Source organism: Salmo salar, chromosome ssa14 (assembly GCF_905237065.1).
Source record: "Salmo salar chromosome ssa14, Ssal_v3.1, whole genome shotgun sequence".
In the NCBI taxonomy this organism is placed as follows: Eukaryota; Metazoa; Chordata; class Actinopteri; order Salmoniformes; family Salmonidae; genus Salmo; species Salmo salar.
Genome location: NC_059455.1, coordinates 757,576 through 783,907, shown reverse-complemented (window position 1 = coordinate 783,907; position 26,332 = coordinate 757,576). Strand labels below are relative to the sequence as shown.

At 41.4% G+C, this 26,332-nt stretch overlaps 1 protein-coding gene across 1 annotated transcript in view; it reads right to left on the bottom strand.

The window, feature by feature from the left end:
• The window catches only part of asap1a (ArfGAP with SH3 domain, ankyrin repeat and PH domain 1a), a 190,958-nt gene that overhangs the window by 163,428 nt on the left and 1,198 nt on the right, over positions 1-26,332 (bottom strand).

The window sequence follows — 26,332 nt, the reverse complement described above, 5'->3', positions numbered from 1 at the left end:
ATTGTATAGGTGAGTCGTGTGTGTATCCATCAGATGCGCTGTTCTCTAACTGCCATACTTTTAATTAAGCATTATGACAGTCTTACGGCCCCATCTATCATGACACTGCACCATCCTAGTGTTTCTACCATTACACCTGAAACACAAATTAAATTGAGCAGCTCAACCCCTTCTTTTGTTACATTTAGGGCACACTGTTTTCCTATTACAGTGACAAAGAGAATCCACGAGACTCAAATCTCAGTCGAGACACAACAGCAGTAACCATGAATGGTTTGGTGACCTCACTCCCGAGGACAGGAGACAGGGCTTGTGTAACGCTGCCATAGTGCATCGCCTGGCACTGCCACTCCACTGTGCCCAGACAAAGTCACAACAGCGTCAGTCAACTCCACCACAATGACATAGATGGGCCAGCTGAGCCAGGCAATTTTCCTTCCACAAAGACACAGCTCAGTCCCAAAAGCTACCCCATAAACCAGTCGAGACGACCATGTATTCATTACCGTTCCCACTGACCAAAATAAATTCCTAAATCAGAGCGAGTGGTTCTGGTACTATTGTACTGATGAAGATCAGAGATGTACAGCATGTAATATAATGTAAAAGTCAGTCGTAAAATTTCATTGACTTTGATATTTGGACCAACAGTTGAATTCTTCTTAACTGCTGTTAGTCATGGGGCGCACCATTTATTTTTATCAACGGCAGATCATTTATCTCAGGCAGATTACATTGACCATCCATAGAAAATTATCCTTAGACTGCCCATCTTTATACATGTTAATCATCTTTACAGAGACTGGTTTATGCTATAGAGAGGACAGAGTTGTCCCCAGTGACACCAGTGTGATTATTTGAAGGTTCATGTTTGAGATTTCAACCCAGCATTTACAATGTGAGGCTCAAAAGCTTATAATTAATGTTTGACTGCTCATGTTGGAAGAATGATTGTTATCCATTAAAACCAGCCGGTCTTAGCACCAGTTTGTCTGGACACTATGAGCTATGAATACTGTCAGAGTGAAAGAGGCGATGCCAGAGGGATGACTCCGCCCTAAAATCTGTCCATGCGAGAATACAGCGGTAAGCAGAACAATTGCAAATATTTTGTATGGAGGTCAATGAGAGAGTTTAATTTTTTAAACATAAAATTGAATAGCTAATTTGCGAAGTGAGGCTTATTTGATCAATTACAAGTTTCGCAATGTTTCGATTGTTACGAATGTAGTGATATACGTGAACGCACGTGGTATCTCGGCAACTTTGAGAAAAACTATCAGAGATGTTCCTATTAGTATTGTACGGTATACTGTAACTTTGGTAGTTTTTTGATACTACAACATGAAAAACGGTTCGGTACCTGCATTTTTCTAACTCTCGGTTCTTCCATCAAATGTGTCTCATGTCGTCAAAATCAAATCAAATGTTATTGGTCAAATGCTTTCTCAAAAACAGGTATGGACTGCAAGTGAAATGCTTATAGAGGAATAACAGAAAAGTAATTACACGTAATAATAAATACACAATGAGAAACGATAGGTTGGCTATATACACAGGATACCAGTACCGAGTTGATGTGCAGGGGTACGAGGTAATTGAGGTAGATATGTACATTTAACTAGGAATAAAATGACAGATAATAAACAGTAACAGCAGCGTATGTGATGAGTCAGAAAGGGTCAATGCAGAGAGTCCTGGTAGCTTTTTGATAAACTATTTAACTAATTTATCAGTTTTATGGCTTGGGGGTATAAGCTGTTCAGGGTCGTGTTGGTTCCATAATGTCAATAAAACCCAAAACACAGCAAAATGAAGCACTAACCTTTGATGATCTTCATCAGATGACACTCCTAGGACATTATGTTATACAATACATGTATGTTTTGTTCATTCAAGTTCATATTTATATCCAAAAACAGCTTTTTACATTGGCGCGTGATGTTCAGAAAATGTATTCCCACCGAAAACTTCCGGTGAATTTACAAAAATACTCATCATAAACGTTGTCAAAATACATAAATTATTTTAAGAATTATAGATACAGAACTCCTTTATGCAATCGCTGTGTCAGATTTTAAAATAGCTTTTCGGCGAAAGCAGATTTTTTAATATTCTGAGTACATAGCTCAGCCATCACGGTGAGCTATTCAGACACCCGCCAAGTTCGGGGCAACCTAAACTCAGAATTACTATTAGAAATATTGTATTACCTTTGCTGATCTTCATCAGAATGCACTCCCAGGACTGCTACTTCCACAAGAAATGTTGTTTTTGTTCGAAATAATCCATATTTATGTCCAAATACCTCCGTTTTGTTTGTGCGTTCAGGTCACTATCCAAAGGGTAACGCGCGAGCGCAATTCGAGACACAAAATGTCAAAATGTTCCATTACCGTACTTAGAAGCATGTCAAATGCTGTTTAAAATACATTTTTATGGTATTTTTTACATAAAATTGCGATAATATTCCAACCAGACAATAGCGTATTCATTCAAGGAGAAAAAGAAAAAACAGCGTGCTCGGGGGAACACGCATATCCAATCTCTTTGTCCTCAGGCAGACCACTCAGTAACTGAGCTCCTATACTCTGCCCAGAGACAGGAGAAGGCTCAATCCGCTTTCTGAAGGCTTTAGACAGCCAATGGAAGCCTTAGAAAGTGCAACGTAACAGCACACATACTGTAGTTTCGAAAGGGACTAGAAAGAAGAACTACATTTCTCAGATCCTACACTTCCTGGTTGACTTTTTCTCAGGTTTTTAAAAACAGAGTTTTCTATCCAAATCTACTAATAATATGCATATTCTTGTTTCTGGGCCAGAGTAGTAACCAGTTTAAAATCGGGTACGTTTTTTCATCTGGCCGTGAAAATACTGCTCCCTATCCATATCAGGTTAAAGTAGTTTGCAATATCAGTTGGTTTTGTGATGAATGAGCCATCTGATTCAGTGGATGATGGAGCTGAGTTTGCCTTTTTTCCAAAATGTTCATTGAAGGTGCTCCAAAGCTTTTTTACTGTCATTCTTTATGTCATTTATCTTTGTTTCATAGTGTAGTTTCTTCTTCTTTATATTCAGTTTAGTCACATGATTTCTTAATTTGCAGTACGTTTGCCAATCGGTTGTGCAGACAGAATTATTTGCCATTCCTTTTGCCTCATCCCTCTAAACCATACCGTTTTTTAATTCCTCTTCAATCCAAGGGGATTTAACAGTTTTCCTTTTCTTATTGGGTGCGTGCTTATTAGTAACTGGGATAAGCAATTTCATAAATGTGTCAAGTGCAATGTCTGTTTTCTCCTCATTACACACCACGTACCAACAACTATTATTTACATCAACAACATAGGAATCATTACAAAACTTATTGTATGACCTCTTATACACTATATTAGGCCCAGACTTTGGAACTTTGGTTTTCCTAGATATGGCTACTATATTGTGATCACTACATCCGATGGATCTGGACATGGCTTTCAAGCATATTTCTGCAGCATTACTAAAGATATGATCAATACATGTTCATGATTTCAACATGTCCTGAATGGCAGTGATGTACTGGGCCGTACTCACTACCCTCTGTAGCGGCTTGCAGTTGGATGCCAAGCAGTTGCCATACCAAGTGATGATGCAGCCAGTCAAGAAGCTCTCAATGGTGCAGGTGTAGAACTTAAGGATCGGAGGGGCCAGGCCAAATCCTTTCAGCCTCCTGGGGCGGCAGGTAGCCTAGTGGTTAGAGCACTAGGCCAGTAACGAAAAGGCTGCTGGATCAAATCCCTGAGCTGACAAGGTAAAAATCTGCCGTTCTGCCACTGAACAAGGTAGTTAACCCACTGTTTCCCGGTAGGCCGTCATTGTAAATAAGAATTTGTTCTTAACTGACTTGCCTAGTTAAATAACGGCTGAATCCTGAGCGAGAAGAGGCATTGTTGTTCCCTCTTCACGACTGTGTTGGTGTGTTTGGACCATGATAGGTAAAAGCCCAACAAGCATGTGTTACTAGAATGCTAACAAATCCTATACATGGGAATTCCTGTATTGGATACATGGTAAATGCTAACTAGCGTGAGCAAACTAACTAACCTCACGGACAGACAGCTCAACTCATAAAGTTATACAAGTATCTCAAAAGGCTACTCATAGTTTACTGCACGCACAAAACAAATATTACACAGCAGGAGGGGATCCAGAAGGGGATTGTCTCTAGCAGCTGCTGTTACCAAGATGCTTGATCTTGCAAGCCACTAGCTAAGAAGTTAGCAAACCAAATACACTGCTGGATATATTAAATGTTGCACATCTTAGATAATTCACTTTAAACTAGGCCTGCCAGAATTAAATCGGTTTAGTCAAATTTACTTTTTTTTATTTTAATGCACTAATTTTCATTAATCGTGATTCATCGCACTGAAATTATTCTAAACACACCAAAACATCCAAAATATATACAGCTAAAAACAACAATGCTATGTCAAAACAAGTTTACATTAAGGATTAAAGATAGTGGGCTTTATCAATTTACCAGATTTTCCAAACCGTTACAAAATCAAGAGGTCAATATTCTTGTAATGCTTTTTGTATAATATGTTGGTATTAATCACAGCAAATCCTGCAATTAACTTGATTAAAAACTACTTTAAACAATAGTTGTGAATTTCATACGGATGTAAATAACGCGCTGACCTGGAGTGACTGACATCACAAAGCTCCCGTTTGCACATTGTGTTTCTTTGTAAACACAAATGACATGGCCTAATCAGCCATTTGGGGAATTTTTTATAAGGAAAAATAATCTGACACGTGAAATGAAGAACGTGATGTGCTTTATCTATTACCTTGTGCACAAGTTGACTGGAGGTATTTATTAAAAGAAGCACAAATATTGAAATGTATTAAAAAATACACAAATAAATATTTAACAGTAGTGACTTGAAAATCATAACATGGGTAGTTCAAAATACCCTGATATACAGTATAAGGTATACCGCCCAACACTAGTGCTAACACACACAAATGTTAGAAACATAAATACAGATAGTCGCCTCGCAGACCCACAGTGCGATTATCTTCAAACTACATAAGCTGAAACAAGGCCCGGATTGAAACAGTTAAATAAATAGAGCCACCTCATAATTGACATGCACAATTTGAAGCAGTCCACACGGAGATGAAGCCTGTCGTTACCGCATTATTACTGCAGTAAGTTTCTACTGGTGGGTTTTATGTCTGCATCCGTAGCCCTGAAATCCTCTGACTGCAGTGTCTGTGTCTGGGGTTTTTCTCTATGTTTGGAAAGCCCAGAGGCTCTATCGTGCTCTCTCTCTCCCTCTCTGGATTAAATTATCAGTACTGGAAAATGCATTACTCTCTGTTCATTCTCTCCCTCTATGTTCTCTCTCTCGCTCTCTGACAGATCATGCCATAGTCCAACTCTGGATCCCCTTTTGACAATACCAAACTAATGGTTCTAGTTTCTTTTTTTCTACCCCCTTTTTCTCCCCAATTTCGATCTTGTCTCATCGCTGCAACACCCCAACGGCATCGGGAGGCGAAGGTCGAATCATGCGTCCTCCGAAACATGACCCACCAAACCGCACTTAACACCCAGCCGCTTAACCCGGAAGCCAGCCGCAGCAATGTGTTGGAGGAAACACAGTCCACCTGACGACCGAGGTCAGCCTGCAGGCGCCCGGCCTGCCACAACGAGTTGCTATAGCGTGATGAGTAAAGCCCCCCCGGCCAAACCCTCCCCTAACCTGGACGACGCTGGGCCAATTGTGCACCGCGCTATGGGACCTCCAATCATAGCCGGTTGTGATACAGTCCGGGATTGAACCCTGGTTTGTAGTGATGCCTCTAGCACTGTGCCACTCGGGAGGCCGACGGTTCTAGTTTCTATTGAGGCAAATCACCTGCTGATGTTGTTTATCTGCACTTGTTAGAATCTCAGCCCTGATCATGTGAAGCTATTTTTTTTTTCATGCACAATGTCATTTAACCGCCATTGCAAACGGACAGTTGTGTCAAATGTTTATTACACAATGCCTTCACTTGTTTTTTGATAACTAAAGGATATTTTATTTTCTGGCATGGCGTACACTGGCATCCCTGCAGACTGATTGTCTGTACATTGGAATTGCCATCTGTGCTTATATTCCAAAAGAAACTAAATCAGACTTGTAACCATGGCTCTCTACAGGATGAATGATGAGTGAAACACAAGTAGACGTCGGCAAGAATACACACTCAGACAGATCTCACTATTTGCCGCTTTTTTTGCTCATGCAACTCAAATTGACACAAAACACAATATACAGATCTACATTACAGTTTACAGTATAAGCCAAATATAGGCCCATTCCTTGCAAAAGATTGAACTATGCCTGTGTGTGTATGAATCTTGGCTTGAATCATCGTCAACAAATGAACACACAAACACACCTCAGTACTATGGCAGTGTGTGTTGGCAGGGTAGTGGGGTGATTGAAGGCTTTGTTTTAACAATGAAGGCAAGTCAATTACAACAATGTAGATGACATGGACATCCTCTTTTTGTATATGTTCATCCATACAGTATGAATTCAGATTTGTGTTCAATGACTTGTGAACTATTGATTTAGTGACCCATAGATTTAGTTGCCTGGGAACTCATCCTGTGGCAGCGTGTGGCAGTGTGTGTAGGCCTTCCTGAAGACGAACAACGTATATGAAAAGCTTCAGTCTGGTTTTAGACCCCATCATAGCACTGAGACTGCACTCGTGAAGGTGGTAAATGACCGTTTAATGGCGTCAGACCGAGGCTCTGCATCTGTCCTGGTGCTCATAGACCTTAGTACTACGTTTGATACCATCGATCACCACATTCTTTTGGAGAGATTGGAAACCCAAATTGGTCTACACGGACAAGTTCTGCCCTGGTTTAGATCTTATCTGTCGGAAAGATATCAGTTTGTCTCTGTGAATGGTTTGTCCTCTGACAAATCAACTGTAAATTTCGGTGTTCCTCAAGGTTCCGTTTTAGGACCACTATTGTTTTCACTATATATTTTACCTCTTGGTGATGTCATTCAGAAACATAACTTTCACTGCTATGTGGACGATACACAGCTGTACATTTCGATGAAACATGGCGAAGACCCAAAATTGCCCTCTCCGGAAACCTGTGTTACTTACATAAGAAAGTGGATGCGGCAAATTATTTACTTTTAACCTGTTGGGGGTAGGGGGCAGTATTGACACGGCTGGATAAAAAAACGTACCCGATTAAATCTGGTTACTACTCCTGCCCAGTAACTAGAATATGCATAGAATTATTGGCTTTGGATAGAAAACACCCTAAAGTTTCTAAAACTGTTTGAATGGTGTCTGTGAGTATAACAGAACTCATATGGCAGGCAAAAACCTGAGAGGATTCTATATGGGAAGTGGCCTGTCTGACAAGTTGTTGTTCATCTGGGCTCTTTTTATTGAAGACTGAGGATCTTTGCTCTAACGTGACACTTCCTACGGCTCCCATAGGCTCTCAGAGCCCGGGAAAAAGCTGAACGATATCGAGGCAGCCTCTGGCTGAAACACATTATCGCTTTTGGCAAGTGGCCGATCAGAGTACTATGGGCTTATGTGCGTGCCCGAGTCGACCCCATGCTTTATTTTCTTTCGTCTGTTTACCTAAATGCAGATTCCCGGTCGGAATATTATCGCTTTTTTACGAGAAAAATGGCATAAAAATGGATTTTAAACAGCGGTTGACATGCTTCGAAGTACGGTAATGGAATATTTAGAATTTTTTTGTCACGAAATGCGCCATGCTCGTAACCCTTATTTACCGTTTCGGATAGTGTCTTGAACGCACGAACAAAACGCCGCTATTTGGATATAACTATGGATTATTTGGGACCAAACCAACATTTGTCATTGAAGTAGAAGTCCTGGGAGTGCATTCTGACGAAGAACACCAAAGGTAATAACATTTTTCTTATAGTAAATCTGACTTTGGTGAGTGCTAAACTTGCTGGGTGTCTAAATAGCTAGCCCTGTGATGCCGGGCTATCTACTGAGAATATTGCAAAATGTGCTTTCACCGAAAAGCAATTTTAAAATCGGACATATCGAGTGCATAGAGGAGTTCTGTATCTATAATTCTTAAAATAATTGTTATGCTTTTTGTGAACGTTTATCGTGAGTAATTTAGTAAATTCACCGGAAGTATGCTAGTTCTGAACGTCACATGCTAATGTAAAAAGCTGTTTTTTGATATAAATATGAACTTGATTGAACAAAACATGCAGGTATTGTATAACATAATGTCCTAGGTGTGTCATCTGATGAAGATCATCAAAGGTTAGTGCTGCATTTAGCTGTCTTCTGGGTTTTTGTGACATTATATGCTAGCTTGAAAAATGGGTGTCTGATTATTTCTGGCTGGGTACTCTGCTGACATAATCTAATGTTTTGCTTTCTTTGTAAAGCCTTTTTGAAATCGGACAGTGTGGTTAGATTAACGAGAGTCTTGTCTTTAAAATGGTGTAAAATAGTCATATGTTTGAGAAATTGAAGTAATAGCATTTCTAAGGTATTTGAATAACGCGCCACAGGATTCCACTGGCTGTTACGTAGGTGGGACGATTTCGTCCCGCCGGCCCTAGAGAAGTTAAACTCGGACAAAACAGAGATGCTAGTTCTAGGTCCCAAGAAACAAAGCGATCTTCTGTTGGATCTGACAATTAATCTTGATGGTTGTACAGTCATTTCAAATAAAACTGTAAAGGACCTCGACGTTACTCTGGACCGTGATCTCTCTTTTGACGAACATATCAAGACTGTTTCAAGGACAGCCTTTTCCATCTACGTAACATTGCAAAAATCGGTAAATTTCTGTCCAAAAATTATGCATAAAAATGCTTTTGTAACTTCTAGATAAGACTACTGCAATGCTCTACTTTCCAGCTACCCGGATAAAGCACTAAACAAACTTCAGTTACTGCTAAACACATCAGCTAGAATCTTGTCTACAACCTAAAAATGCAATCATATTACTCCTGTGCTAGCCTCTCCACTGGCTTCCTGTTAAGGCAAGGGCTGATTTCAAGCTTTTACTGCTAACCTACAAAGCATTACATGGGGTTGCTCCTATCCATCTTTCCGATTTGGTCCTGCCGTACATACCTACACGTACGCTGCGGTCACAAGATCCAGGCCTCCTAATTGTCCCTAGAATTTCTCAGCAAACAGCTAGAGGCAGAGCTTTCTCCTATAGAGCTCTATTTTTATGGAATGGTCTGCCTATCCATGTTAAAGACGCAGACTCGGTCTCAACCTTTAAGTCTTTATTGAAGACTCATCTCTTCAGTAGGTCCTATGATTGAGTGTAAGCTGGCCCAGGGGTATGAAGGTGAACGGAAAGGCACTGGAGCAACGAACCACCCTTGCTGTCTCTGCCTGGCCGGTTCCAATCTCTCTACTGGGATTCTCTGCCTCTAACCCTATTACGGGGGCTGAGTCACTGGCTTACTGGCGCTCTTCCATGCTGTCCCTAGGAGGGGTGCGTCACTTGAGTGGGTTGACCCTGTCTGGGTCCTGTCTGGGTTGGCGCCCCCCTCGGGTTTATGCTGTGGGGGAGATCTTCGTGGGCTATACTCGGCCTTGTCACAGGGTAGTGGTGTGGGGACTGTGCTTTGGCAAAGTGGGTGGGGTTATATCCTGCCTGTTTGGCCCTGTCCGGAGGTATCATCGGATGGGGCCACCCCTGCTGTCCCCCACCCCTGCTATCTCAGCCTCCAGTAATTATGCTGCAATAGTTTACGTGTCGGGGAGCTAGGGTCAGTCTGTTATATCTGGAGTATTTCTCTTGTCTTATCCGGTGTCCTGTGTGAATTTAAGTATGCTCTCTCTAATTCTCTCTTTCTCCCTCTCTCTTTCTCTTCTCTCAGAGGACCTGAGCCCTTGGACCATGCCTCAGGACTACCTGGCATGATGACTCCTTGCTGTCCCCAGTCCACATGGTCGTGCTGCTGCTCCAGTTTCAACTGTTCTGCCCGCGGCTATAGAACCCTGACCTGTTCACCGGACGTGCTACCTTGTCCCAGACCTGCTGTTTTCAACTCTCTAGAGACAGCAGGAGTTGTAGAGATACCCTGTGATCGGCTAAGAAAAGCCAACTGACATTTACTCCTGAGGTGCTGACCTGTTGCACCCTCTACAACCACTGTGGTGGTGTTGATGATGATGATGATGATGATTATTATTATTATTATTAGACCCTGCTGGTCATCTATCAATGTTTGAACATCTTGGCCATGTACTGTTATAATCTCCACCTGGCACAGCCATAAGAGGACTGGCCACCCTTCAGGGCCTAGTTCCTCTAGGTTTCTTCCTAGATTCCTGCCTTTCTAGAGTTTTTCCTAGCCACCGTGCTTCTACATATGCATTACTTGCCGTTCGGGGTTTTAGGCTGGGTTTCTGTATAGCACTTTGTGACATCGGCTGACTTAAAAAGGGATTTATAAATACATTTGATTGATTGATCCTGAATTTAATTGAATTGCTCCATCGATCACTCCATACATCCATCTAAACCTGACATCCTAGAAGTCGTCAAAATTACGCGATTTATGATTTGTGTAGGCCGGTTTCTGGGACTAATCATAATGGTTTGAATGTGCTCATATTTGAGAAGTCAAATCCAGACTCATGGTGGAGAAGAAAAGTTAGTGGCCATGGAATTTGGCCGGATCGATGTAGATGGGTAGCCAATCAATAGATTTTGTAACATCATATCCAACGATCCTGAAGTGGATGTTGGTTTGAATTGCTCAAAAATCTATTTACAACAAAATGCTTGCAATGTGATTGAGGACGACTTAATGGACCTTTTTACAATCCGAAGAGGAAACGACTCGAGCAAGCTCATCAGATCTAACAACACAATGTCCGGAAAAAGAAAAGGGGATAAGTGGAGGAGAAATTGATAGACACTGGAAAAAATTGACAGACACTGTGGATGAGTCATCAGGGCAGAGCCCCAGCCAGCCATGGGGAACAGGGACATCATTAAGTAAAATCCCAGCCTGCTTTCAAAATGAGGGTTGTGTTCACTCCCCACCCATGGTCTACTCCCCTACTAGCAACAATCCCTGAGTCTGACATGGTGCTTATTCAACATTAAGAGTTAAGTTCTGTGGACAACACCTAAAAGGCATTACGATGTAGTTATAATGCATTGTTATACCGGTAAAAGCCTATGTCCTACCCCCAAACAATGTTAAGGGATTTGAAAAAAATTGAAAATGTCAATGCAATCCAATCCATTAGGAGTTAGTGTATGTGGAGGTGTTTCATACATCTGTTCAGTGCTCTTTCTTGAGGAAAAGATGTAACATTGTACAGTATAATATGCCCAATTCTAAATCATATAATATGCCCAATAGTCTATTATATTCTACCCCGTGGACAAGACTATTATATATTCTCTACCCAATGGACAAGACTATTATATATGCTACCCAATGGACAAGACTATTATATTCTACCCCATAGACAAGACCAATTAGTGTTGTTTTTTGGTTGTCTGGTTGTAATCAGTCATGAGAACTATGCCACAACATTAGAATTTAGACTGTTCGACGTTTCAACAATGCGTATTTCACACCATCCCTCATCCAACGCTTAACCTACATTAAAGTTGCAATCATGTTACATCTAAAAGAAATGCCCATGTGGTAGTGTCAACCTCTCCCATTGCTCTAGTAATGCAATGCTTCCTGACTCCCTGGCTGGCTAGCAGTAGCAGGCCAGGTGAGTGTTGTGCGCCAGCCCGTAGAAGTAGATTAATACCCTCTCTGTATCCCTCCAGCACTGTAGCTCTGAAAAACACTCTCCTGTAACACAAGTGCACTACGGCTTCTGTCTATATTCAGCACACAACAAATCTCCACTTTTCAGAGGATGTAAGATGAGCTTTCTAGACTTCACTTTGGGACAGTTTAATGTGATTCCCAAAAAATTTACAAGGAAGGCAAACAGGGATTGGGTATGTATATTTCTTAGAAAATAAATTAGATAACTGTCAATACACAATTATACGTTCACAAAAGGTAACTTGGTGAGCAGAAAGGCTGCCTATTCTGACACATTAATTATACACTTTGTCAATTGTTACAGGGACATTGAAATTGGTCATTTTCCTTTATAGCAACCCACCTGGGACTCACACATGGAGATGTTGGAGGACAGTTTAACACCCTTGGAGCAGTATAGGGGTTAAGTTCCTTGCTCAAGGGCACAACAGAAGGAGATGGTATCTAGGAGAACTTTGCCAGCAACCGTCTGGTAGGGCCCATTCCCTACCAGATTTGTCCCAGTCGGCACTCGGATTCGAACTGGCAACCTTCCCATTTCTTGCCCCCCTACCTGCTGTCCCTATTAAAAAGGGGAATTTCACCCTGGGGGACCGTAGTTGTTTCGATTGATGTTCAAGGGATTTCGAGGTCAGCGAGATGTGTTTCACACATAATTGTCCACGAAGAGGGCGGGACTTGGCTTTGCGCCGAATATACACTATGATGGGGGTGAGAGATCTGAAAATAAATGTAGTGCTGCTTTGTATCCTCCTCTATGTTATACCGATTGAACTATCCATTTTTGTGTGTAGATATAGCTGTCCTTGTTTGATAGTGCCATCGGTCATCTTTCAGCGATGTTCCTATCGGCAGATTTATTGCTAAATATACAAGGTGACACATTTTTTCTCTGAAAGACTACAACTCATGTTGGGCAGTGCTTCCTGCTCTCCCCCAAGACAGAGGCGGACACAACACAAAACCCTGTTGGCAAAACTAAAGAACTGACCAGACACAATGGCTTCAAGTGATTCCTCTCATCAATACGAATTCGACCATGGAGCATTTTGTGATATTCTATTAGCTACATGGTGACATTCAACCATACATGTTTCAACCGGAATATAGGGAAGAGGATTCTCAACAAAAAGCTGGATTTAGCTAGAAAATCTGATCTAGCCGATGCCAGCACCAAGAGGGCAGATGAAGAGGGCGAAGTAAGTCATTTTTCATGAAAGCCACCTAGCTAGCTAACTTTGGTATATCTACTGAAACCCATAGTGTATTGCTGGCTAAAATCCATTGTGTACAGTATGGGGAAATCAAATTATTTTCTGTTTGCTAACTTGGGTAGGAAGCTACGTAGCTAGCTAGTCTAGCTAAACAGCTACCGGTAGCCATATCTGACAAAGAGAGAAGAGGGTTTTACAAAAGGAAATCTATTGCATCTTGATTGTAAAACCTCTTCTCTTTTAAGTCGTAGATATGGCTACTATGTACTAAATGTACCAAACAGCAAGCTACTAGCGGTACAACCAGCCGCCTAAAGCTAGGTTTACCAGCAAACATCTGTGGTGTTTCATCTGCGGTGTGTAATGAGGAGCAACCAGATGCTGCACTTGACTCATTAATGAAATTACTTATTGCAGTTACTAATAAGGACGCACCCATTAAGAAAATGACTGTAAAAACTGTTATATCCCCTTGGAATGATGAGGAATTGAAAAATTGTATGGTTGAGAGGGATGAGGTAAAAGGTACAGCAAATAAGTCTGGCAACCCAACTGATTGCCATATGTACTGCAAATTAAGAAATCATGTGACTAAGAAATACAAATAAACTATACTATGAAACAAAGATAAATGACATAAAGAAGCTTTGAAGCACCTTAAATGAAATTTTGTGGAAAAAAACCAACTCGGCTCAATCCTTCATTGAATCAGATGCCTCATTCATCACAAAACCCACTGATATTGCCAACTAGTTTAGGACTTTTTCCATTGGCAAGATAAACAAACTTAGGGATGACATGCCAGCAACAAACGCTGACACTACACATCCAAGTATATCGGACCAAATTATGAAAGACAAGCATTGTACTTATGAATTCCATAAAGTCAGTGTGGAAGAGGTGAAAAAAATTATCATTGTCTAAAGACAAGCCACCGGGGTCTGACAACCTGGATGGAAAATGACTGAGGATAATAGTAGACGATATTGACACTCCTATTTGACACATTTTCAATTTAAGCCTACTAGAGAGCGTGTGCCCTCAGGCCTGGAGGGAAACTAAAGTCATTCCGCTACCCAATAGTAAAGCCCCTTTACAGGCTCAAATAGCCGACCAAATCAGTCTTATCAACCCTTAGGAAACTTCTGGAAAAAATGGTGTTTGACCAGATACAACGCTTTTTCAGAGTAAACAAATTGACAACAGGCTTTCAGCACACAGGGAAGGACACTCAACAAGCACGGAACAAATGACTGATGATTGGCTGAGCGAAATTGATAAAATGATTGTGGGGGCTGTCTTGTTAGACTTCAGTGCAGCTTTTGACATTATTGATCATAGTCTGCTGCTGGAAAAAACGTATGTGTTATGGCTTTACACCTCCTGCTATAATGTGGATAGAGTTACTTGTCTAACACAGAGGCGTTCTTTGATGGAATCCTCTCAGGTAGAAGCAGGAATTCCCCAGGGTAGCTGTTTAGGCCCCTTGCTTTTTTCAATCTTTACTAACATGCCATTGGCTTTGAGTTAGACCAGTGTGTCTATGCATGTGGATGACGCAATACTATACACGTTAGCTACTACATCAACTGAAATGACTGCAACACTTAAAGAGTTGCAGTTAGTTTCGGAATGGGTAGCAAAGAATAAGTTAGTCTTAAATATTTCCAAAATTAAAAGCATTGTATTTGGAACAATTTATTCACTAAACCCTAAACATCAACTACATCTCGTATTGAATAATATGGAAATTGAGCAAGTTGAGATGCCTAAACTGCTTGGAGTTACCCTGGATTGTCAACTGTCATGGTCAAAACATATTGATACTAGAGGTCGACCAATTAATCAGAATGGCCGATTAATTAGGGCCGATTTCAAGTTTTCATAACAATTGGTAAATCGGCATTTTTGGACACTGATAATGGCCAATTACATTGCACTCCACGAGGAGACTGCGTGGCAGGCTGATTACCTGTTATGCGAGTGCAGCAAGGAGCCAAGGTAAGGTGCTAGCTAGCATTAAACGTATCTTATAAAAAACAATCAATCTTAACATAATCACTAGTTAACTACACATAATGATATGATATTACTAGTTTATCTAGCTTGTCCTGCGTTGCATATAATCGATGCTGTGCCTGTTAATCTATCATTGAATCATAGCCTACTTCGCCAAACTGGTGATTTAACAAGCGCAATCGCGAAAAAAGCACTGTCGTTGCACCAATGTGTACCTAACCATAAACATCAACGCCTTTCTTAAAATCAATACACAAGTATATATTTTTAAACCTGCATATTTAGTTAATATTGCCTGCTAACATGAATCTCAACTAGGGAAATTGTGTCACTTCTCTTGCGTTCTGTGCAACAGAGTCAGGGTATATGCAGCAGTTTGGGCCGCCTGGCTCGTTGCGAACTGTGAAGACTATTTCTTCCTAACAAAGACAGCCGACTTCGCCAAACGGGGATGATTTAACAAAAGCGCATTTGCGAAAAAAGCACAATCGTTGCACGAATGTACCTAACCATAAACATCATTTTTTTAAACCTGCATATTTAGTTAAAAGAAATTCAGGTTAGCAAGCAATATTAAACTAGGGAAATTGTATCACTTCTCTTGCGTTCATTGCATGCAGAGTCAGGGTGTATGCAGCAGTTTGGGCCGCATGGCTCGTTGCCAACTAATTTTCCAGAATTTTCCATAATTATGACATAACATTGAAGGCTGTGCAATGTAACAGCAATATTTAGACTTATGGATGCCACCCGTTCGATAAAATATGGAACGGTTCCGTATTTCACTGAAAGAATAAACGTTTTGTTTTTTAAATTATAGTTTACGGATTTGACCACATTAATGACCTAAGGCTCGTATTTCTGTGTGTTTATTACACTATAATTAAGTCTATGATTTGATATTTGATAGAGCAGTCTGACTGAGCGGTGGTAGGCAGCAGCAGGCTCGTAAGCATTTATTCAAACGGCACTTTACTGCATTTACCAGCAGCTCTTCGCAATGCTTTAAGCATTGTGCTGTTTATGACTTCAAGCCTATCAACTCCCGAGATTAGGCTGGCAATACTATAGTGCCTATTAGAACATCCAAAAGTCAACGGTTATGAAATACAAATGGTATAGAGAGAAATAGTCCTATAATTACTATAATAACTACAACCTAAAACATCTTACCTGGGAATATTGAAGACTCATGTTAAAAGGAGCCACCAGCTTCCATACGTTCTCATGTTCTGAGCAAGGAACTTACACATCAGCTTTTTTACATGGCACATATTACACTTTTACTTTCTTCTCCAACACTTTGTTTTTGCATTATTTAAACCAAATTGAACATTGTTCATTCAGTTTTGTTGTAATTGTCATTATTACAAATATCTAAAAATCGGCCGATTAATCGGTAGCGGCTTTTTTGGTCCTCCAATAGTCGCTATCGGCGTTGAAAAATCATCAAATCGGTCGACCTCTAATTGATACAACAGTAGCTACGATGTCGCGAATCTGTCCATAATATAGCGCTGCTCTGCCTTCTTAACAACACTATCAACAAGGCAGGTCCTACAGGCCCTGGTTTGTCGCACTTGGACTACTGTTTAGTCATGTGGTCCGGTGCCACAAAGAGGGACTTGGGAAAATTGCAGTTGGCTCAGAACAGGGCAGCATGGCTGGCCCTTAAAAGTACACGGAGAGCTAACATTAATAGCATGCATGTCAATCTCTCCCGGCTGAAAGTGGAAGAGAGATTGACTTCCTCATTACTTGTTTCTGTAAGAGGTGTTGACAAGCTGAAGGTACCGAGCTGTCTGTTTAAAATACTAGCACACAGCTCAGACACCCATGCATAACCCACAAGAGGTCTCTTCACAGTCCGCAAGTCCAAAACAGACTATGGGAGGCGCACAGTACTACATAGAGCTATGACTACATGGAACTCTATTCCACATCAGGTAACTGATACAAGCAGTAGAATCAGATTTAAAAAGCAAGTAAAAATACACCCTATGGAACAGCAAGGACTGTGAAGCAACAGAAAGATAGGCACAGACATGCATACACACACGCACACATGGATTTTGTGTTGTAGATATGCGAGTGTGGAGTAGGGGCCTGTATTGTAATGTAATGTGTTGTAATGTTTTTTTAAATTGTATAACCACCTTAATTTTGCCAGACCCCAGGAAGAGTAGCTGCTTCCTTGGCAGCAGCTAATTGTGTTACGAACCGGCTCAGAGTTCGCAACAAAAGGGAGAGAGTCTCCTCAATGACTGTGGAAGAGGTGCCTTTATCCTGGGACACACCCGAGCCCAGGTGTTTCCCATTTAGCTGACGACCCTCCCAACTCCGCCCACCGGCATCCTAATAAAGAAACAAGAACAAAGAGAGAGAATACAGCAGACAGAGTGGGAGGGTCGTCACAATTGTGATCCATAGGCACCAAGCATATGCGCCTTGCATGTGTAACTTGTTAGCAGAAGTGTAACGTCAGCAACTGTAAATAATTTTACTAGCTAGCTATGTAACATAATTGACAAGGGTTGACATTGGTTATGATTTTGGTAGGGGATACATTTCAATCTCACAAAATTAAAGGCATGGCGCAAGATATTATTTACATGATTCATCACTGCAGAGAACACATTTCCACTGCTCCAGAGTCCAATGGCGGCGAGCTTTACACCACTACAACCGATGCTTAGTATTGTGCATGGTGATCTTAGGCTTGCATGCGGCTGCTCGGCCATGAAAACCCATTTTATGAAGCTCCCAACGAACAGTTCATGAACTGAAGTTGCTGCCAGGGGCAGTTTAGAACTCTGTAGTGAGCGTTGCAACAGAGGACAGATGATTTTTACACGCTACAGCACTCGGCGGTCCTGTTCTGTGAGTTTGTGTGGCCTACCACGTCGTGGTTGATTCTAGACGTTTCCACTTCACAATAACAGCACTTACAGTTCCCCGGGGCAGCTATAGCAGGGCAGAAATTAGACAAACTGACTTGTTGGAAAGGTGGCATCCAATGACGGTGCCACGTTGAAAGTCACTGAGCCCTTCAGTAAGGCCATTCTACTGCCAATGTTGGACTATGGAGATTGCATGGCTGTGTGCTTGATTTTATACACCCGTCAGCAACGGGTGTCGCTGAAATAGCCAAATCCACCAATTTGAAGGGGTGTCCACGTACTTTTGTATATATGGTGTATCTGCAGTCGTTATGAATGCTGGACTTGTGGTTCACCATGAGCAGACGAATACACCGAAAGTTGAAACTTCACGATTCTACCAAGTGAAATGAAAATGCACTCATTCTAGCTTGTGGTTTGGATAACGTTGATGTTTATGACAACAACATAATGTTGCTAATATAGTAATGACGATATGCAGTGGCAGTTCCAAGGTGAAATTTCCCTTTCAACCTTAGCATTTCTTTGTTGCAATGAAAATGAAATGGAACTCGACAGACTCCGGGTAGAGATTAGCATTTTTACCTTTCAAGACGAATCGATACCCATCTAGATACATGGGCTCCAATACAACAGGAACAACACGTTTTAGTTTGAAATGATTCGGTGCGATTCGGTTCGATTAGAGAACGAATCGATGTGAAACAACGCATAAACACATTCATGCTGCTGATGGAGCTGATGAGGGTGTGTGTGTGATGCATGTCTATGGTGTAGGTACCTAAGCTGAGCCATTAGGGGGACTAAGCATCTACCACCCCTTTTTTTGGGGGGGGGGGTCACCCCCTACTTTAGTTCTGAAATCACCATCACCCACTAAATGAACTTCACGTTTTTGCAGATTAAGTGTTGGAGCTAATATTTAGGCCTAACAAATTAGCTATGACAGCCCATTATGGATTTTCTGACCGATGCATGCTACATTTGGATCAGTTTGGGGTCCACAGACCCATGCACTTGTATCTTAAACATCTGAATCTGGGACCGATGCCTATCCGTGAATCATTACATCCCTACTCTAGGGTTTTTAGTGAGAATTGTATAATTACCTTGGTCCCAATACTAATCGAGATGGCATGTAACATCAACCTTTTGCACAAACCATTGATGGCAATGTGATATTTGCACAAGGTTCCAGTAAACGGTGACAATATCAAGTCAGGTCACAACCCTGCATGAATTGGATTCTGATTATTGAAAACAAAATATATGTATTGACAAAAGTAACAGGACTGCACTTAGGTGAAATATATAATGAGTGATGAACAACAATCTCTCAACAAATGGTAGTTAGGCTAACCACCAGTAAGATCGGTATGGCCTACTAAAAACAAATACCTATCCATTAATTCCTCTACAGGTATCACACCCAATTACATCAGGGTTTAAAATGCTTTACATGTTATAGACAAAAACATGTCATTTATAATAAGTGATAACATCACCTAAGGTTGCAGTTATATTCTTAAATTAGGTGCGGTAACGTTTAATGTTAGTTTAAGAACAGGTGGGTAGGTGTTACTATCAGTAACATCCACATCCTGTGCTCATTATGCTGTATTAACAGAACGTGACTGAAAGGGAAGCTGGTAAACCTAGTTATCACCCAGGCAGTAGACATTATGAGATGACAGAGGGAATGAGGTCTAACTTGATTCTTCCATCTCTTGAATTACAACATAAAAAATACCTAGTCAGTTGCACAACTGAATGCAATCAGCAGAAATGTGTCTTCCCCATTTAACCCAACCCCTCCAATCAGAGCAGTGCGGGGGGATGCCTTAATCAACGTCCATGTCATTGGCGCCCAAGAAGCAATTGCTGTTGGGGGTTAACCGCCTTGCTCAAGGGCAGATTTTTCCTCCTTGCCGGCTCGGGGAGTCGAACCAGCGACCTGCCACCTTAACCTCTAGGGGAGGTGGGATGAAATCGTCCCACACTATTCAACAGCCAGTGACAAATCAGAGCGCCAAGTTTAAAACCACAAAATGTCATAATTCAAAGTTCTCAAACATAGGACTATTTTACACCATTTTATAGATACACTTCTCCTGAATCGAACCACGTTGTCCGATTTCCAAAAGGCTTTACAGCGAAAGCAAAACATTAGATTATGTTAGGAGAGTACATTGACACAATAACCACACAGCCATTTCCAAGCAACTAGCATGCATCACAAATACCCAAAACACAGCTAATTGCAGCACTAACCTTTGATGATCTTCATCAGATGACACTCCTAGGACATTATGTTATACAATACATGCATGTTTTGTTCAATCAAGTTCATATTTATATCAAAAACCAGCTTTTTACATTAGCATGTGATGTTCAGAACTAGCATTCCCACCGAACACTTCCGGTGAATTTACTAAATTACTCACGATAAACGTTCACAAAAAACATAAATTATTTTAAGAATTATAGATACAGAACTCCTTTATGCAATCGCTATGTCCGATTTTAAAATAGTTTTTCGGCCAAAGCACATTTTGCAATATTCTGAGTACATAGCTCGGCCATCACGGCTAGCTAATTTGACACTCACCAAGTTTGAGACAACCTAAACTCAGAATTACTATTAGAAAAATTGGATTACCTTTGCTGTTCTTCGTCAGAATGCCCTCCCAGGACTTCTACTTCAACAACAAATGTTGTTTTGGTTACAAATAATCCATAGTTATATCCAAATACCGCCGTTTTGTTCATGCGTTCAGGTAACTATCCAAATGGTGACGCGCATTTCGTGACAAACAATTTCAAAATATTCCATTACCGTACTTAGAAGCATGTCAAACGCTGTTTAAAATCAATTTTTATGCAATTTTTCTAGTAAAATAGCGATAATATTCCAACCGGGCGACGTTGTATTCATTCAAAGGCTGAAAGAAAAAAATGGAGTAGTCTCGTGGACGCGCATCTCCAGTGTCACTGTTCCCAGCCTGACCACTCACAAATTCTCCTGCTGTTCTTCGCCCAGAGACTGCAGACACCCCATTACACTTTCTGGCGCCTTCTGAGAGCCAATGGAAGCCTTAGAAAACGTCACGTTACAGCACAGATGCTGTATTTTCGATAGAGATGCTACAGAAGGACAACAAATTGTCAGACAGGGCACTTTCTGTATGGAATCTTCTCAGGTTTTGGCCTGCCATATGAGTTCTGTTATCTGCACAGACACCATTCAAACAGTTTTAGAAAGTTTGAAGTGTTTTCTATCCCAATCTACTAATTATATGCATATTGTAGTTTCTGGGCAGGAGTAATAACCAGATTAAATCGGGTATGTTTTTTATCCGGCCGTGAAAATACTGCCCCCTAACACAAACAGGTTAACTGTCTTTACTGACATTTCCAACCTCTCCCTGTCCGAGTCTGTAATCCCAACATGTTTGAAGCAGACCACCATAGTCCCTGTGCCCAAGAACACTAAGATAACCTGCCTAAATGACTACCGACCCGTAGGCTGGTCATGGCTCACATCAACACCATTATCCCAAAAACCCTAGACCCACTCCAATTTGCATACCGCACCAACAGATCCACAGACGATGCAATCTCTATTGCACTCCACACTGCCCTTTCACACCTGGACAAAAGGAACACCTATGTGAGAATGCTATTAATTGACTACAGCTCAGCGTTCAACACCATAGTGCCCACAAAGCTCATCAATAAGCTAAGGACCCTGGGACTAAACACCTCCATCTGCATTTGGATTCTGGACTTCCTGACGGCCCACCCCCAGGTGATAAGTGTAGGTAACAACACATCGCCACATTGATCCTCAACACGGGGCCCCTCAGGGGTGCGTGCTCAGTCCCCTCCTGTACTCCTCGTTCACTCATGACTGCACGGCCAGGCACGACTCCAACACCATCATAAGGTTTGCAGATGACAACAGTGCTAGGCCTGATCACCGACAGCGATGAGACAGCCTGTATGGAGGAGGTCAGAGACCTGACCGTGTGGTGCAAGGACAAGAACCTCTCCCTCGATGTGATCAAGACAAGACAAAGGAGATGATCGTGGACTACAGGAAACGGAGAAAAGAACACGCCCCCATTCTCATCGACGGGGCTGTAGTGGAGGAGGTTGAGAACTTCCTTGGCGTCCACATGACCAACAAACTAACATGGTACAAGCACACCAAGACAGTCATGAAGAGTGTACGACAAAACCTATTCCCCCTCAGGAGACAGAAAAGATTTGGCATGGGTCCTCAGATCCTCAAAAGGTTTTATAGCTGCACCATCGAGAGCATCCTGACTGGTTGCTTCACTGCCTGGTATGGCAACTGCTCGGCCCAGACAGCAAGGCACTACAGAGGGTAGTGCGTACGGCCCAGTACATTACCGGGGCCAAGTTTCCTTCCATCCAGGACCTCTATAACAGGCGGTGTCAGAGGAAGGCCCTAAAATGTGTCAAAGACTCCAGCCACCCTAGTCATAGACTATTCTCTCTGCTACCGCACGGCAAGCGGTACCGGGGGCGCCAAGTCTAGGTCCAAGAGGCTTCTAAACACCTTCTACCCCCAAGCCATAAGTCTCCTGAACAGCTAATCTAATGACAACCCGGACTATTTGCATTGCCCCCATCCCCCCCCACCCTCTGCTACTACTCTCTGTTATTATCTAAACAGTCACTTTAATGAGTCTACCTACATGTACATATTACCTCAATTACCTCGACACCGGTGGCCCGCACATTGACTCTGTACCAGTAAATCACCCCGCTATTGTTATTTACTGCTGTTCTTTAATCATTTGTTATTCTTATCTCTTACTTTTTTTTGTTAGGTATTTTCTTAAAACTTTATTGTTGGTTAAGGGCTTGTAAGTAAGCATTTCACTGTAAGGTGCCTGTCGTATTCAGCGCATGTGACAAATACAATTGGATTATACCGACAAAATACATTTAAGTTTAAGAGATGTGAAGTGTGACAAGAGAAGAGCTGTGCAGTCACTGCAGTGCAATGAACCCAGTGTGCCAACATCAAAAGACCATCATGCACCTCTTCTCTGCCCCAGGTGATTCATCTGTTTTGCCTTGCATTTCCCCAAGAGAATATGAACACACTAGGAAACCAGAGAGTTGTCAACTGGAAGCCTAAACAGAGGCATTAAAATGATTCAAAGTGAAAAGAAATAGCCTATAATAGGCAGACAACTGCATCATAGCAACCTGTGAGCTTCCTTCACATTCCAATGCATTTGCCACAGGTTACCAATTAGCTCATGTAGATCTCATTGCAATCCCTTTTTTTGGGGATTTCATTGGACAAAGGCATAGGTTACAGAGCATGGTGAGCATTGGTGGACACTGGCTCACCATTAAATATTCTTCGTTTTATTAAGCAAGAGATTCTGAAGAAGACCATGAAGGCCGAAACAATCTTTTAAACTTGCTTAATAAAACTACACATTTTTAATGGTGAGTGAGCCTTTTCCTGTCCAATGATGTTTACATATTTTTAGGTTGCACCTCTACTCACGTTGGTTGAGCACGCTCTACTTCTTTCCATGGTGAACATTGGTCACAGTTCGGCCTACCATGCATGTGTTAAAATTACTGTAGCATCATTGTAGCCTCTAATATATCATAATTTAAAGAATTTGCATTGTGCTGTTTCACATCACTGGTTCACTTTACTAAACAGAATGCTTATACACAAATTCCCCAGTAAAAACATGTAGGCTACTCTATGTCCTTCCTAACTTCCCTATTGGCTTCTCCCATTCTGTCTATCCCTTTTCTGAGGACAAATTATTTTCGGAATGGCTGCGTGGCCAAATTGTCTGGACACCTCTTCCCGATCAACTGAAACCTCTGTCCATGTGTGGGATTCTCTACTTAACAAACAAGCCCATTGTCAAACTCTGGTCTACACGCGCAGATCGTTCGGTTCACCAGACTTAGAACAGGCTACTCTGGCGTAGCAATCAAATTGTGCTGTGCTGCATGATTATTGAGAAGCAAAATAACATTTGTATGTTATTTGTGGTTAAAAACGCAGAACAGGCTACTCTGACAAATTTCAATCATGTGCAGTCTATCAAATCGCGGGGTGTTGCATGATCATTAAGAAGCAAAATAACAGTTGTTTTGCCCCAATGCAATGTGTAGACTGCGTCATGATTATGTTTGTGTTACTGCAATGTCCTTAGGTTGTACCCTACATCCTAAATTAGCCTCCAATAAAAAATATATATATATTAAAATGTTCATTTTCAGAGTTTTTATTTAAGCCATTTAGAAATGAGACAGAGACGTTAATAAACTAGCACATGCACAGCCTCAGCAACATGGCCCAGTTCACCGAGTAGGAGGAGTTTTCACTGGGTGAAAAGTGATTGCATCCGTTTTGTAACTGGGCTACCTCCCAGGCATGAGTGCCCCTGTAACAGTAATGCTTCCGTCCCTCTCCTTGCCCCAACCTGGGCTTGAACCAAGGACCCTCTGACCACATCAACAACTTCCTACAAGAAGCACCGTTACATACCGCTCTGCAAATGCCGCCACAACTACAAAGCGAGTGACGTCATTTATACTTAACACTGCTAACTAGCTAGCCATTTCACATTAGTTACACCCCGTTCAAAGCTGATGTCAAGCACTTGGAGTATTATTTATTTAACTAGGCAAGTCAGTTACAAACAAATTCTTATTTACAATGACGGCCAAGGAACGACAGCTCGGGGATTCGATCTAGCAACCTTTCGGTTACTGGCCCAACGCTCTAACAACTAGGCTACCTGCCGCCCCAAAAGTAGAGTAATGAGAGTTTCAGAGTTGTTGCATGAATAAGGGTTTGCGCTTAATAAAATCCCCATATGTGCTTTATCTGCCTTCACAATGAAAACTAGTTTGAAAATTCAAACATTTATTTTATGGAAAATATATGTTCCTTAACGATGCAACATGCTGCCTTAGTGACAATATGACCGGTGCAGATTACTGTTCGATTAGAGAAGGGCTCCATCACAGGTTTGCCCAGTCACGTCACGGGCCATAACCCAGTGCACCCCAGTTTAGCCTAATCGAACTTCCTAATTTTTACTTAGAGGAGGTGTGGGCAGTTTGCTCTGTCCATCCAAAGCTATATGGTTACAAGTAGTGTTGCGAGCAGTGTGGGAATGACATTCCTAAATTCTTACAAAACAGACAAGGTGGAATTGTAGGCCTACATTATCGATTGATACAATGTAGCCTAGGAAACAGCACTGGCGACTAGGCTGGGTTAAGTGTACCCTATCAGTATATGGCATTGCAATATCACACAGCTTTGCTGCGCTGTACAGTGGCATATTTGAGTCAAATAATTTTACAATCATTGCAAAGCCTATGCTTTGCTGCACATGTGAACTGCCATGGCCATAAACAGCCTAACTGTTCTAAAAAAAAAAATAAATAAACTTATGGGGGTGGGGGATAAAATGAATAGGGCCGCCAGCGTGGGAACCCAGAGTGGGATCTCTGCTAGTTTTAAAGATATGGCCCATTTTATTCAGAGAAATTGGAATAGTAGGCAATATTACCAATCACAGCCCACCTTTTACTTGTATCATTGCACATACTGCAAATCACTAGCAGAGGGCAAACATTTTTTATAAATTCTCATTAATTCTGTTGGTAATGCAAATTGGATAATATGTCTAAAAGTAGCAGAGATCCCACTCTAGAACTTTGATATGCCCATACAGTATATTATGTTCAACAATATAAAATAAAAATTTGCCACAAATTGTGTTTTCAACATCTTTATATTAATAAATTAATGTCTCATATATATATATATATATATATATTTTTTTTTTTATATCAATATACTACTCATATTAAAGCTTCATATGACACCAAGTGTTGCTTTGTAGCACCTACAGATTAAACATTATGGAGTCTTAAAGGGATAGTTCACCCAAATTACAAAATGACATTTTGGTTTCCTTACCCCGTAAGCAGTCTATGGACAAGGCATGACAGCAACCCATACGATGGTTTAGTTTCCCTGACACTGTTTCCAGATGCTAACATTTTAGCATGTGGCAGAAATACTATTCAAGTCATGGGACCAACCAAAGCATGGATTGCTGTCACACCTTGAACATGGACTGCTTACAGGGTAAGGAAACCAAAATGTCATTTTGTAATTTGGGTTAACTATTTTAGATTTTAAGTCATTTAGCAGACACTCTTATCCAGAGTGACTTATAGGAGCAATTAGAGATAAGTGCCTTGCTCAGGGGCACATCGGCAGATTTTCTACCTAGTCGGGTTGG